This window comes from Oryctolagus cuniculus, chromosome 16, assembly GCF_051225735.1.
Source record: "Oryctolagus cuniculus isolate XC-2025 breed Fujian yellow rabbit chromosome 16, ASM5122573v1, whole genome shotgun sequence".
Classification (NCBI taxonomy): Eukaryota; Metazoa; Chordata; class Mammalia; order Lagomorpha; family Leporidae; genus Oryctolagus; species Oryctolagus cuniculus.
Genome location: NC_142882.1, coordinates 46481295 through 46495819, shown reverse-complemented (window position 1 = coordinate 46495819; position 14525 = coordinate 46481295). Strand labels below are relative to the sequence as shown.

Below are 14525 nucleotides of genomic sequence, written 5' to 3'. Positions count from 1 at the left end.
CATACCTGAAACTTGTATAACTTAAATAAAATTACAAAAAAAGAGATAATGTGGAGTTTTCCATGAACTTCTTGAAGACCCCTCCCTATGTGTGGGGGGTAGAGAAGATATGGGTCATGGATTTTTTTTAAAGACTTATTTATTTGAGAGGTAGAGTTATAGACAGAGAGATTGAGAGACAGGGAGAGAGAGAGAGAGAGAGAGAGGTCTTTTATCCACATTGGTTCAGTCCCCAGTGGCCACAATGGCCAAAGCTGAGCTGTTCAGAAGCCAGGAGCCTGGAGCTTCTTCCAGGTCTCCCATGCTGGTACAGAGGCCCAAGGACTTGGGCCATCTTCTACTGCTTTACCCAGGCCATAAGCAGAAAGCTGGATTGGAAAAGGAGCAGCCGGGTCATGAACTGGAGCCCATATGGGATGCTGGCATCCCAAGCAGAAGCCTTGTCCACTAAACCACAGCTCCAGCCCCGCCCCCTGCCCCCCCACCCCGCCCTGCACCATGGATTTTTTTTTTTTTTTTTTTGAGGAGTGTTTGCTGAGATCATACAAATCAAATGCTTAGTGAAGCGTTTTTAACCTGCAAGACAGGTTTACTACTAAAATTATCTTTGTCACTGGTCTTTTGGGACAAGAAAGGCTTTATACATGCGGCTGGCCATCTCAGAGACAGGGCTAAAATCCAAATCTGTCTCCCCAAGTGAGGGGCTGGGGAAAATCTTATGGGGTGAACCAAAAAAAGAAGCAGGGTCTTGGCCACAAGGCTGGGGCACTTTCTGAGGGCGGTGGGACCCTGTGTGGATCTGGGTGAAGACGAGAGCAGTGAGTAGATGTTGTCATATTCATTCCCCTTGCTTCCTGAAGCTGGCAGTTCTTCTACTTCCACCCATTCTCCAATTTCTGGTTCCGTGGGGGACACAACTCTGGTTCTGGAGTCATCTGTAGGGCTGGTTCTCGTTTTTGCGCATGCTTGGCTGAAAGCGATTCAAGGCTGCTTGGTGGCAAATCCTGAAAAAAAAAACAAAAACAAAAACAAAACAACTTAACCAATGACTTAGTCACTGTTAAAGTGACTGTTGTTAAAGGATGGAGTGGGGAGTCTTCCAGGAAGAAAGGAACCACAGCAGGGGGCTTTGAGTTTCAGATGTCTAGAGGAGACCAGTGCTAGGCATGTTTTCATCACTTTCCTATAAGGAGTCTGTCACTTGATGGATAAAAATCTGATACAGGTCCCCAGGGTGGCACAACAGGTTAAGGCACCACTTGGGACTCACAGCCCCATCTTAGAGTGCCTGCCTCCACCTCTGATCCAGCTCCCTGCTAATGCACCTGTGAAGCAGCAAGTGATGACCCACTACCTGGGCTCCTGCTATCCATGTGGGAGATCCTGATGGAGTTCCCAGCTCCTAACTTTAGGCCGGCACAGCTCTAGGCTTTTGGGAATGAACCAGCTAATAGAAGATTGATCTCTCTCTCTCTCTCTCTCTCTGCCTTTCAAATAAAATAAATGCACCATTTTTTTTAAAAGATTTATTGATTTATTTGAAAGTCAGTTACACGGAGAAGGAGAGACAGAGAGAGAGAGAGAGGTCTTCCACCCGCTAGTTCACTCCCCAATTGGCCACAATGGCCGGAGCTGTGCTGATCTGAAACCAGGAGCCAGGAGCTTCTTCTGGGTCTCCCACATGGGTGCAGGGGCCCAAGGACTTGGCCATCTTTTACTGCTTTCCCAGGCCAGAGCAGAGAGCTGGATCAGAACCGGTGCCCATATGGGATGCTGGCACTACAGGTGGCAGCTCCACCTGCTATGCCACAGCGCCGGCCCCAATATACCATTTTTTAAAAGTCTAACATTCCATGCAAATAAAAATAATAGGACAGACCCACTTTAGTAGATGTAAGTGTTCTTTCATAATTTCATCTTTTCCAATCAGTCTAACAAATTATAGTGCTCACACAGCACAGTTATAATTACTTGAGTTCTGATCTATATCAGCTTTCCTTTAATGCTATAGAATGATGAGTCCCTCAGAATGAATTCTGTAGGGGAAACAATGAAGCACTATCAATATTGATTAATGTGTAGATCACCAATGTGTTTGAGAATGCTAAAAATATGCTACAGGAGGGTTTGTGTTACAGGTGTTGAGAGAGCAGTAAATATTGGGGATCATTCTAGTGAGTTTTGTTGTTTACTGTCATATCCCAACACGGGCAAAGAAGAAACAAGGGGACTGCTGTGGTCAGTCAGGTGGACCTGTGGCAGCATTTATCTCGGTCTCAATTCTAGGAATCGACATCAAATGTGGGCCAAAGTTTCCACTACACTGTGCACCCCCAAAAAGTCACTTCCACAATTGTTCCTGACAAAGCATCAGAAATCTCTTGTAATCTTGAGGGAAGCTGGATTAGGAAATAAATGGGTCAACAGGGTACTGTTGATAACAGTTTTTAGGAAAACACTGGATTCAGGTTAATTTTTTCTCTGTAGTTCACTTTGATCTTGTATTAACCTGGCTGCAGAGCAGAAGTTTTGCAGGACCTTGCAGTACTGTTCTCATCTCAGAGTTGAGTGCTGCAAGAGTGCTCAGGAATACGGTGGACATGACCCACCATGGTTGCCGAGGGGCCTTGGCCACAACACCAAACTCTCTGTGCCCCTGTTTTCTTATCTATCAGACAGGGAGAGCAATAAAAGTTGTCTAGAGAATTTGAAAAGTTAACACATGGAAAAAGACTTGGAATAGCTTCAGAACACAGTTTTTGCTAATTAGATGTCTCCTAGCATCATCATCATCTCATCATCATCTGCATTTAAATTTAAAGAATGGAGTGAGTGTGTGACGTAGTAGTTAAGTCACCTCTTGGGACACCTACAACCCATAATAGAGTGACTGATATGTGTCCTGGCTCTTCACTTGCAATTCAAGCTTCCTGCTAATGTGCACTCTGGGAGGCAGCAGAAGATGGCTCAGAGTACTTTGGGTCCCTACTAGCCATGTGGGAGACACAAATTGTGTTCCTGGTTCCTGGCTTCAGCCTGGCACAGCTCCAGCTGATGCACCCACTCAGTGAGTGAACCAGTGGATGGAAGATCTCTCTCTCTTTTCTCTTTCTCTGTTTTGCTGCCTTTCAAATAAAATGAAAATAAACATATCAATAAATCTAAAGGGTGGGGCTGGCGCTGTGGCAGCAGGTTAAAGCCCTGGCCTGAAGCGCCAGCATCCCGTATGGGCACTGGTTCTAGTCCTAGCTGCTCCTCTTCCAATCCAGCTCTCTGCTGTGGCCTAGGATAGCAGTAGAAGATGGCCCAAGTTCTTGGGTCCCTGCACCCAACTTAGAAGAAGCTCCTGGCTCCTAGCTTTGGATCAGCACAGCTCTAACCGTTGCGGCCAATTGGGGAATGAACCAGCGGATGGAAGACCTCTCTACCTCTCTCTGTAACTTTGTCTTTCAAATAAATAAAATAAATCTTTAAAAATAAATAAATAAATCTAAAGGGTAAATTGGGCCACCTGAGTACTTGTTCCCTGGAAGTCCCTTCCATCAATGATTAACTTTGAAATTGTTCCTGTTTGATGTGAAGTTTCATACTTTTATCAATTTCTTTAGCATGACAGCATGAGGACACATCAGTAGGAAATACTGTAACACTAAGGGAAGGAAATGAATCATTATTTTCTCCTCTAGATTTACTACAGTTTAAAGATTTTTTAAAAACCCTGTTGCCTTTCAGTAACATAGCTCCCAAGGAAGACGTCCTAGTCCTTTGTGTTTGAGAAAGGCTTGGGAGTTTTCAGAGCATCTTCAAAAATTAATTCAACGACACCCCTATGAAGTAGGTCCGTACTTTGATCTTTCAGAGCAGGTAAACAGGACACAGAGAAGCAAAACGACAATTTACCTTACATCATGAACTAACTCGTCATTTGAATTGACTTCCTGTCATTTAACTAGCCTGTGGTTAAGTCTGATAGGCCAAGCTACGACAAGCAAAATATCAAAATACTAATTTGTATGTTGTTAGACATTAAGTGACTCATCAGCACATCCTGTGCTTCACGAATCTGTGCTTTGCATTCCACGTTCTAGTTGCATGCAAAGACCCCACTATTTCCCTTGCTAATTTCTACTGTCTTAATGGAAAGCGATTTGATGATTCAGCCAAGGGTTAGAGGACACAGTTCTAGCTATCTAGCTCTAGCAACAAGGCATGACCATGGAGAGATAGAAAGACAGGAGGACTGCATTGGGAAAGTCATGGAGAAGAATGACTTCCTGCAGATAAGATGCTGAGGAAACCAGGCCAGCAGCCTGAATGCAAGGTTGAAAGAAACCCTGGGCTTGCTTCTAACAGGAGTGGCTATTTAGAGAGAGTCACTTGTGCCGTAATTATAGACATGACAGGCAACGCAAAGGGGTCTGTGTCACATCAGGTCCTATCTGGTGTGGACAGGGAAAGGAAAGCACCAGAAGACAATTTGATGGCAGTCTGGTTCTGTGTTACTTTTCACAGCAGGTCCCCAGGCAGTAGCCAATGGTGTGGGATGTGGGATTGTGGCCTTTTGGTGGGAAGATGGCAGTAAATTCTAGAATCAAAGAAGCAGGCTAGCGGCGTCAACTTTGGTGGCATAACCAGGTAGGGAAGCAACGGCAGCATCGCAGTTGAATGAAGTGAGTGGCACTGTAGGGGGCAGAGCTTGCCCAGGTTGCTTGGGTGCTCCTGGATGCTGGTCCCATGGTTGCAGGATTCATCCCAGACACCTGGGGCTGAAGTTTCTGGCTGTGGGAGGAAGGGCTCAGTCTCCCCTTTGATACAGATTCCTATGGCAATAAGAGCTGTGGAGTAAAATATTTTCTACTAATCTAGGTTTCAAGTCATAGCTAGGAAGAATTTCTCCCTACACCCATTTTTTAAAGTTGAATTCATGTATTTTCTTCTAGTGCTTTATAAATTGATATTTTTAATATTTATTTATGTATTTATCTACAAGGGAAGAGAGTAGAGAAAGAGAGGAGAGAGAGAGAGAGAAATGAATCTTCCATCCACTGGTTCACTCCCTAAATTTCTGCAGCAGCCAGTGCTGAACCTGGCTGAAACCAGGGGCCTGGAACTCAATCCTAGTCAAGTACTTGAGCCATTGCCAGCTGCCTCCCAAGGTGCACATCAGCAGGAAGCTGGAATCAAGAGGCAGAGCTGGGAATTGAACCCAGCTGGTTCTATCTGGGATGTGGGCATCTTAAACCAGAGTGTGAACACCAGGGCAAATGCTCATCCGTGAATACAATTTTTGTTTAAATCCATCATCTCCACCAGTGATTTAACTACCATCTTTATCACTTACTAAATTCCATATGTACTTGGATCTATTTTTAGATGTGGATTCTCTTCTGTTGGTCTGTCTATTCATGTATCTGCACCCTACTTTTTAATTATAGAGGCTGTATAGTATGTTTTATATAATGTTAGTCTCACTCATTAGATTTTCTTTATTTAGAGTTTCCCTACCTATTCTTGCATGTTTATTTTTCCACATAAACTTTAGAATTAACCTATGTTCATCAAATAACAGCAACCAGCTCTGGACATTTTAATGGGAATCACATTTAATTTACAGGCTAACTTAGAGGGAATTTCCATCTTTGTGATAATGAGGGGTTTTTGTTGTTGTTGTTGATTTGTTTTGAAAACACAATGGATGTCTTTCCATTACTTCAGGTCTACTTTCAGAATTTGAATATTTAAGCTTTCCTTACATAGATTTATAGCACATTTTTTGCTAAGATTATTTCAATTTATTTTTTTCTATCTTTATTATAACCATTTTTCTTCCAACATATATTTTAGTAGTGAATATTTCTGTGAAGGTTATTATTTTTATATCTTATCTTTTTTTAAAGTCTTGGGAGCCACTTTTCTAAAAGTGTCCACCTTTTTTTTTTAAGATTTATTTATTTATTTTAAAGTCAGAATTACACAGAGAGAAGGAGAGGCAGAGAAAGAAAGGAGAGAGAGAGAAAGAGGTCTTCCATCTGCTGGTTCACTCCCCAGATGGCCACAATGGCAAGAGCTGCGCCAATCTGAAGCCAGGAGCCAAGAGCTTCTTCTGCGTCTCCCACGTGGGTGCAGGGGCCCAAGGACTTGGACCATCTTCTACTGCTTTCCCAGTCCATAGCAGAGAGCTGGATGGGAAGTGGAGCAGCCAGGACTCGAACTGGCGCCCATATGGGATGCTGGCACTGCAAGCAGAGGCTTAGCCCACCATGCCACAGCACCTGCCCCTATATCATCTTTTTTTTTTAAGATTTATTATTTATTTATTTATTTGAAAGTCAGAGTTACACAGAGAGAGGAGAGGCATAGAGAGAGAGAGAGAGAGAGGTCCTCCATCCGATGGTTCATTCCCCAGTTGGCCACAACGGCCAGAGCTGTGCAGATCCGAAGCCAGGAGCCAGGAGCTTCTTCTGGGTCTCCCACCTGGGTGCAGTGGCCCAAGGACTTGGGCCATCTTCCACCGCTTTCCCAGGCCAAAGCAGAGAGCTGGATTGGAAGTGGAGCAGCCAGGACTCAAACTGGCACCCATATGGGATGCTGGCGCTTCAGGCTAGAGCGTTAACCTGCTGCGCCACGGCGCTGCCCCCCCCCAATATCATCTTAATATCTGCTTCTCTAGTACGTGTTTTTTCTTATTTGTGATAGTTTTGGCATGGATTTTTTGTTTGTGATCTATGTATGCCAACATATTAGATATCGTTAGATGCAGTTTTATCCTTTTTCTCCCGAATTCTGATACTTCTGCTTATTCACTCTTGCAGGATTGTACTGGCTGATACTTCTGGCCAAAGTTGAATAGCAGTAGATCTAGTAGGCCTCCCCTACTTGTTCCTCAAGTTGTTATGGATGCTTCTGGCTCATCATGTTATAGAAATGGACAGGACACTTCAAAAAGTTCCAGAAAAATGAAGTTAAAAGTATGAGTTTTTTGGTGTCAACAAAGTATAAATATAGGAAAGAAGGTTTTAATATACCATTTTCCATGTTTTACAATTTTTGTTTTTGCAGTGTAAGTCCTTTTCCACCAAAATAAACTCACATTAAAAAAAAAAGATTTAGTTATTTACTTGAAAGACAAGTTACACAGAGACAGGGAGAGAGAGAGAGAGAGAGAGAGAGAGAGAGAGAGAGAGAGAGAGAGGTCTTTCATCCTCTGGTTCACTCCCCAGATGGCCGCAATGACCAGAACTGCACCAATCTGAAACCAGGAGCCAGGAGTTTCTTCCGGGTCTCCCATGTGGGTGCAGGAGCCCAAGGACTTGAGCCATCTTCTGCTGCTTTCCCAGACATATTAACAGGGAGGTGGATTGGAAGTGGAACAGCTGGGACTAGAACTGGTGCCCATATAGGATCCGGCACTGCAGGCAGTGATTTTACCTGCTATGCTAAGTGTCAGCCCCAAACTTACACTTTTAATTTCACTTTTCTGAAGTAGCCTCATATTTCCATTTTTAGGGCCTTTTAAATACAGGTATGTAGGCTTGTGTGTAGAGTGGTGCCTGGGTATCTGTTTTCTAAAAAGCCTCAGAGAGGGTTGGCATCATGTTGTAGCAGGTTAAGCTACCACCTGAGACACTGGCATCCCACATTAGTGCAGGGTAAAGTACCAACTGTTCCACTTCCAGTGCAGCTCCCTGCTACTGGCCTGGGAAAGCAGCAGCAGATGGCCCAAGTGCTTGGGCCCCTGCATCCAAATGGGAGACCTGGTTGGAGCACCAGGTTCTTGGCTTAGGCCTGGCCCAGCCCCAGCTATTGTGGCCATTTCAGGAGTGAACAAGATGGAAGATCTCTCTCCATTTCTATGTCTCTTCTCTGTCACTCTGCCTTTTGAATTAATAAATCTTTAAAAAAAAGGTTGTAGAATTTTAAAAAACTTATCAAATTAAGAAAAGGAACAAAGGCCCAGGGTTGTTATTTTAGCTATGCTGTTATTTTGTGGGAACATCAGCTTGCAAATGAGAAATAGGTAGAAGAAAAAACAGAGTTCAGGCAGGACAGGACAATGCACCAGGCCTCTGGCAGAAATCCTGACAGCCATGTTAGGTGTCAGCGTTTGCTCTTCTTCAGGAAATGGTGGCCTTGACTGTTTTTTATTTTCAGCTTTTTATATGTGGAGGAAAAACTTAAGCAGATACCTAAGTAGCATGTATGAAGTAGACGGTGGTGTTTCACCACTTCTCTCCTAAAATACAGTATTAACTTCCTAAAGGCCAGGACCAGCATTGTGGAGTACTAGCTTAAGTTGCCACCTGTGACATTGCCATCCCATTTGAGCACTGGTTAGGGTCCCAGTTGTACCTGGGAAAGCAGCAGAAGATGGGCCAAGTGCTTGTGCCCCTGCCACTCAAATGGGAGACCCGTGGATGGAGTTCCAGGCTCCTGGCTTCTGCCTGGCCCCATCCCTGGCCAATTGTGGCCATCTGGAGAGTGAATCAGAGGATGGAAAAAAATCTCTGTCTGCCCCTTCCTATTTTGCTACCTTTCAAATAAATAAATCAATCTTAAAAAAAAAAAAAAAGGAAACTCCCAAAACTTCCTAAATGCTTAAAATACTGTTCATTATTTATTTTTGGACAGTTTTTTTATATGCCATGGAGTTAGTGCATTAGATATATCAAAGAGCTTGAATATCATCTGCTTATAATTTCCTCAAAGTATAAAGGTGGAAATATTCTAATTTTTTATGGGTGTTGTCATGGGTAAGTATATGGTGTTTTATGAACTCTTCAGCATCAGTAAAGTCTTTGGTGTGAGCAGCTGCCACATGGCTCTGTTGGTTATTTACTTTGCTTTTAAAAACAAAAAGATTTATTTATTTATTTATTTATTTGAAAGGCAGAGTTACAGAGAGGCAGAGGCAGAGAGAGAGAGAGAGAGAGATCTCCCATCCACTGATTCATTCCCCAGATAGCTCAACAACCATGGCTGAAGCCAGGAGCTAGGAGCTTCTTACAGGGTCTTCCAGTGGGTGCAAGGGCCCAAGTACTTGGGCCATCTTCTGCTTTTTCTTTCCCAGGCACATTAGCAGTGAGCAGGATCAGAGTGGAGCAGCTGGGACTTGAACTGATGCCATATGGGATGCTGGCGTTGTAGGCTGTGGCTTTACCCACTATGCCACAGCGCCAGTTCCTACTTTGCCTTCTTAAAGTTTATCTTCTAAAAAAATAAAATAAAATAAAAAGTTTGTCTTCATGACATGAGAAGAGTGACTTAAATACAGTATATTCCTTAGTTTGAGATACCTGGTTGTTTTTGATGTTAGGGTAAGGCATCTTGAGAAGGAAATGAATAATTTCAGTAAGTGGATAACAAAGAATAATAGCACGTAGTTCTTCTCCCAAACTAGATTTCTTTGCATTTCATTTTTTTCTTGGAGCTGAACATTTCAAACCAAGTATATGTGTACTTCTGTTGTAATCAACTACCATGAAAATCTGCATTCTTTTTTTTTTTTTTTTTTTTTTTGACAGGCAGAGTGGAAAGTGAGAGAGAGAGGCAGAGAGAAAGGTCTTCCTTTTGCCGTTGATTCACCCTCCAATGGCCGCCACGACCGGTGCGCTGTGCTGATCCGAAGGCAGGAGCCAGGTGCTTCTCCTGGTCTCCCATGGGGTGCAGGGCCCAAATACTTGGGTCATCCTCCACTGCACTTCCCTGGCCACAGCAGAGAGCTGGCCTGGAAGAGGGGCAACGGGGACAGAATCCGGTGCCTCGACCGGGACTAGAACCCGGTGTGCCAGTGCTGCAAGGCGGAGGATTAGCCAAGTGAGCCGCGGCGCCAGCCTGTATTCTTTTTTTTTTTTTTTTTTTTTTTAAGATTTATTTATTTTATTTGAAAGGCAGAGTTACAGAGAGGCAGAGGCAGAGAGAGAAGTTTTCCATACACTGGTTCACTCCCCAGATGGCCGCAACAGCTGGAGCTGCGCCGATCTGAAGCCAAGAGCCAGGAGCTTCTTCCAGGTCTCCCACTGGGTGCAGGGGCCCAAGGACTTGGGCCATCTTCTGCTGCTTTCCCAGGCCATAGCAGAGAGCTGGATCAGAAGTGGAGCAGCTGGAACTAGAACCGGTGCCCATATGGGATGCTGGCACTGCAGGCTGGGCAGCTTTACCTGCTACACCATAGTGCCAGCCCTGAAAATCTTCATTCTGTCAGCGGAAACATTCAGGGGCCAATTCCTTAATCTTATCGTACCCAGTACTTTATTTTAGCTACACACACATATATACACACAAATACATATATACACCACCATACACAATACATACACACACAATATGCATACACACTGTGTGAAGGATGGCAAAATATTGGTTTAGTTTGGTGAGCAAGGTCTTTGTAACTTTCTGTGTCATGCTTATTTATCAACCTGTCTGTCAACTTGTCTGCATTAAAACAGTCAATAGCATAAGAGGTGTTTGTGTAGACAGAGATTCCAAGAATCTGAGCCAGCGTTTAAGATCAGACTAGCCCAACTAACCATTAAACAGGCAAAAACTTCTGAAGCCGTAGAACTAAAGACAGAATTTCTTTTTTTGTGTACAGATTAATCATTCTCAACTGGAACTCAATGAATTATAAGACGAAGAAATACCACATATTCTTCCTCTTTACATAGAGAAGAAACACTAAATTTCAACTAAGAGCACACATTTAAATGTGATGATTTTTTTCTGAAAGTAGTACAGTTAATTTTATAGCTGTAGCCTCAAAGCTCTTTTACCTAGAGATACCCATTTAGCCTGATATTTTCATCTAGTTGTATTCATGGATAAGTTGTAAGCTTAAGCATTTTTATTCACCTTGGCCTTGACAGGATATTTATAACGTTGGCTATTGGCTGTGATGGGTAGTTTTTATTTTTTAGAAACTTGAATGTGTCATAATTTAATTTTCAAACCAAATTTATTTTCAAAGAAATCGCCATATGACTATTGTGTACATTATGTTTCAAGGATATCTGCATGCTTTCTTTTTTGTGCCGTAGGTACAATCACTCAAAACTCTTATAGAGGCTGACAAAGTACTGCTTCAGTTAGGTGAGCACAGCCTGCACAGCTTTCTGTGGCATGATTAGCCACGCAATAAATTACTTTCTTAGACAAAAATCATCCATTGAAATTGCTTCAGCTTTTTCCAAAGTAAAGGTATCGAATACATGGTATTGGGAACACTGTATTTTGCTGTTTGTCAGCTGCAATTATTTTGAACTTGACAGCTAACATCACAAGAGAACAAGATAGGTATCTTGTGTTTTACTGTTTTCTCATTCATATTGAGTCCAGTTTTAATTGGCCCTCAATAAAGGTTTTTTCTATCCTGGGCCTGCTCTGTGGAATAGTAGGCTAAGCTTCCACCTGTGGTGCTAACATCTCATATAAGCACCGGTTCAAGTCTCTGCTCCTCCTCTTCTGATCCAACATCTCTGCTGATGGCCTGGGAAAGCAGTGGAGGACAGCTCAAGTGCTTAGGCCCCTGCACCTGCCTAGGAGACCAGGGAAGAAGCTCCTGGCTCCTGGCTTCAGATAGACTCAGCTCAGGCTGTTGCAGCCATTTGGGGAGTGAACCAGTGGATGGAAGACCTCTCCCTCTCTCTCTGTAACTCTACCTCTCAAATAAATAATTAAATTTTTTTTAAAAAAGATTCCTCCTATCCTAAAACTTTATTTAACTGACTCTTAACCCAGAAGCCTTTTTAAAAGTAATTTTAAAACATCTGAGAAATTTTTTTCAAATTTGAATTTGTAAATTTGAAATTAATGCCTGCTATTATTTCCTTGGAAGTTATTTCTAAAGATTATATATATATATATATATATATATATATAAACTACTTTAGGTTTCGATGGAATACTGGCTTCATATTACATGTTCATCTTTAAAATTTCCTAAGTGAATAACAAGTGCTTCTTATTTTAGTCTCTCTTGAGAGATGTGCTAACAATATCACACATACACAAATAGGCTAGTATGCGAAGAAAGTAACAAGGAAGAAATTAAATGAAAAGTGAGTGATTTGGGGATTTAAAACTCTTAGGGAGCCTTGAAATCTAGGTTAAAAACACCAAGAAAAGACAGAGTCAAGTTCAGACTCTGCTGACTGTAACCACAATGGGGTTTACAATGCTGAGCAAAATCTGACGCAGAAATTCTTGTCGGCTCCTGTGGGTTTACAGATCTTCTGTGAATCCGAGGAAAGCCCTGAACCCTGTTCCTGGGAGGAAACATGTGCTTAAACACAAACACACAGCTCTTGCACGAAGATCCTGGAAGCTCGCAGGTTCACTGAAGCCGGCCCGTGAACTGCACAGGGACCTGTGTGAAACCCCAGTCTAAATCACAAATACGGGGCGGCACTGTGGTGTAGTAGGTTAAGCCTCTGCCTGCAGTGCCAGCAATCCACATGGGTGCCTGTTCACGTCCCGGCTGCTCCTCTTCCGATCCAGCTCTCTGCTATGGCCTGGAATAGCAGAAGATGGTCCAAGTCCTTGGGCCCCTGCACCTGCGTGGGAGACCTGGAAGAAGCTCCTGGCTTTGGATCAGCTGAGCTCCGGCAGTTGCAGCCATTTGGGAAGTAAACCTGCAGATGGAAGACCTCTCTCTCTGTTGCTCCCTTTCTCACTGTAACTCTGCCTTTCAAATAAATAAGTAAATCTTGAAAAAAAAAATCACAAATACAAACAGTTAACTTGTATTGTCATAAGGCAAAGGTGAACAGCTCTGCCCACACAGCTGGGAAGATCCTGTGATAACTTGGTGGCCACAGGAAGCGCTGGACCTGGAGACTCACCACCAGCAGGCCGGGTGCTCTGTGTGCTGCTCTCCTCTGCTTGTCTTTGTTGCTCTGGCTTCCCGGTCTCACTTCCTCCTGCTGCAGAGGTAGATACCTCCTTTACGTGGCAGACAGCAGACTGGCAGCCCGACCAGCTTAGTGACTGTTGACCTAGCAAACCCAGAACAGGGTTCTTTCTGGCCCTGCCAATCTGGTAATCGCTGGTGCGCAAATCGATCGAATCTGAATTCCATAACCCTTTTCTTGGCAGGCAGATAAGAGAGGCAGAGTGTAACTGGAAGAAAAAGGCTGGAACATTTGCAACACTGTAAACAACATCCATGGGTTCCTGCTTCAGGGAGCCAAGGCAACAGAGAGAATGGCAAGGAATTACCTTTTTCAACCTTTATCTGGAAATTATTTTAGATCATTACCAACCAAATACGATAATAGGGGAAAAATGCATGTTCATGAAAACTTAAGTATTTATTTAAACTGGTACAAGGAATGAGCCATACACAATTCACTAAAAATGATACAATGTTAATTATTTTTATGAATTTAATACAGTAAATTGATTATCTTCTAACACTTTGGCTGAACTCTTGCATCCTCAATACACTGTAGTTGCAATCAACAAATAAGAATGTTGATTGATAGCTTCCTTTTCATTAACAAGTACTTCACTTGTCACTGGTGTATGCAATTTCTTTGCTGAATTGGTTAATTGTTTTGGAATCCTTGAAGGATGGTTCTTCAATTTTTTTTGTTATTCACTATATAACAGTCAATCACGACACTTTTTGAAGTTCTCTATGCATTATTAACATTTTCTTATATTCATTAAATAAAAGTTAAAAAAAAAAAAACCATTTTCTTGGGGCCAACGCTGTGGCATAGCAGGTAAAGCCACCGTCTGCAGTGCCGGCATCCCATATGGGCCCTGGTTCGAGTCCTGGCTGCTCCACTTCCAATCCAGCTCTCTGCTTTGGCTTGGGAAAGCAGTGGAAGATGGCTCAAGTCCTTGGGCCCCTGCACCCACGTGAGAGACCCAAAGAGGCTTCTGGCTCCTGGCTTCAAATCGGCCCAGCTCCAGCCATTATGGCCATTTGGAGAGTGAACCAGGATGGAAGATTTCTCTCTCTCTCTCTCTCTCTCTCTCTCTCTCTCTCTCTCTCTCTCTCTCTGCCTTGCCTTTTTGTAACTCTGCATTTCAAAGAAATATATCTTGGGGCCAGCACTGTAGCACAGCGGGTTAACGCCCCGTCCTGAAGCGCCGGCATCCTATATGGGTGCCGGTTCTAGTTCCAGCTGCTCCTCTTCCGATCCAGCTCTCTGCTATGGCCTGGGAAAGCAGTGGAAGATGGCCCAGGTCCTTGGGCCCTGCACCCATGTGGGAGACAGGGAGGAAGCACCTGGCTCCTGGCTTCAGATTGGCGCAGCTCCGGCCATTGCGGCCATCTGGGGAGTGAACCAGCGGATGGAAGACCTCTCTCTCTGTCTCTATCTCTCTCTGTAACTCTGTCTTTCAAATAAATAAAAATAAATCTTTAAAAAAAAGAAAGAAATCTTAAATTTTTTTTTCTTGATCACTTTTTAAACTGTAGACAAAACAGTAATTCAAGATTTGGTTTGTAGTATTTGCTACTTTCCATGGTGTAAGTACTCCTATCATAGCTGATTTTATGTTACCAACAGGATATTAAT

General features: G+C 43.2%; 1 long non-coding RNA gene across 1 annotated transcript; it reads right to left on the bottom strand.

Annotated features, from left to right (window-relative positions):
- Positions 1-561: 561 nt before the first annotated feature.
- LOC149121726 (uncharacterized) lies at positions 562-12986 on the bottom strand. Its single transcript, XR_016222459.1, has 2 exons — positions 12837-12986; positions 562-1004 (listed from the first exon to the last, which is right to left on the bottom strand). It is a non-coding gene; the product is annotated as an uncharacterized LOC149121726 (long non-coding RNA).
- Positions 12987-14525: the final 1539 nt, after the last annotated feature.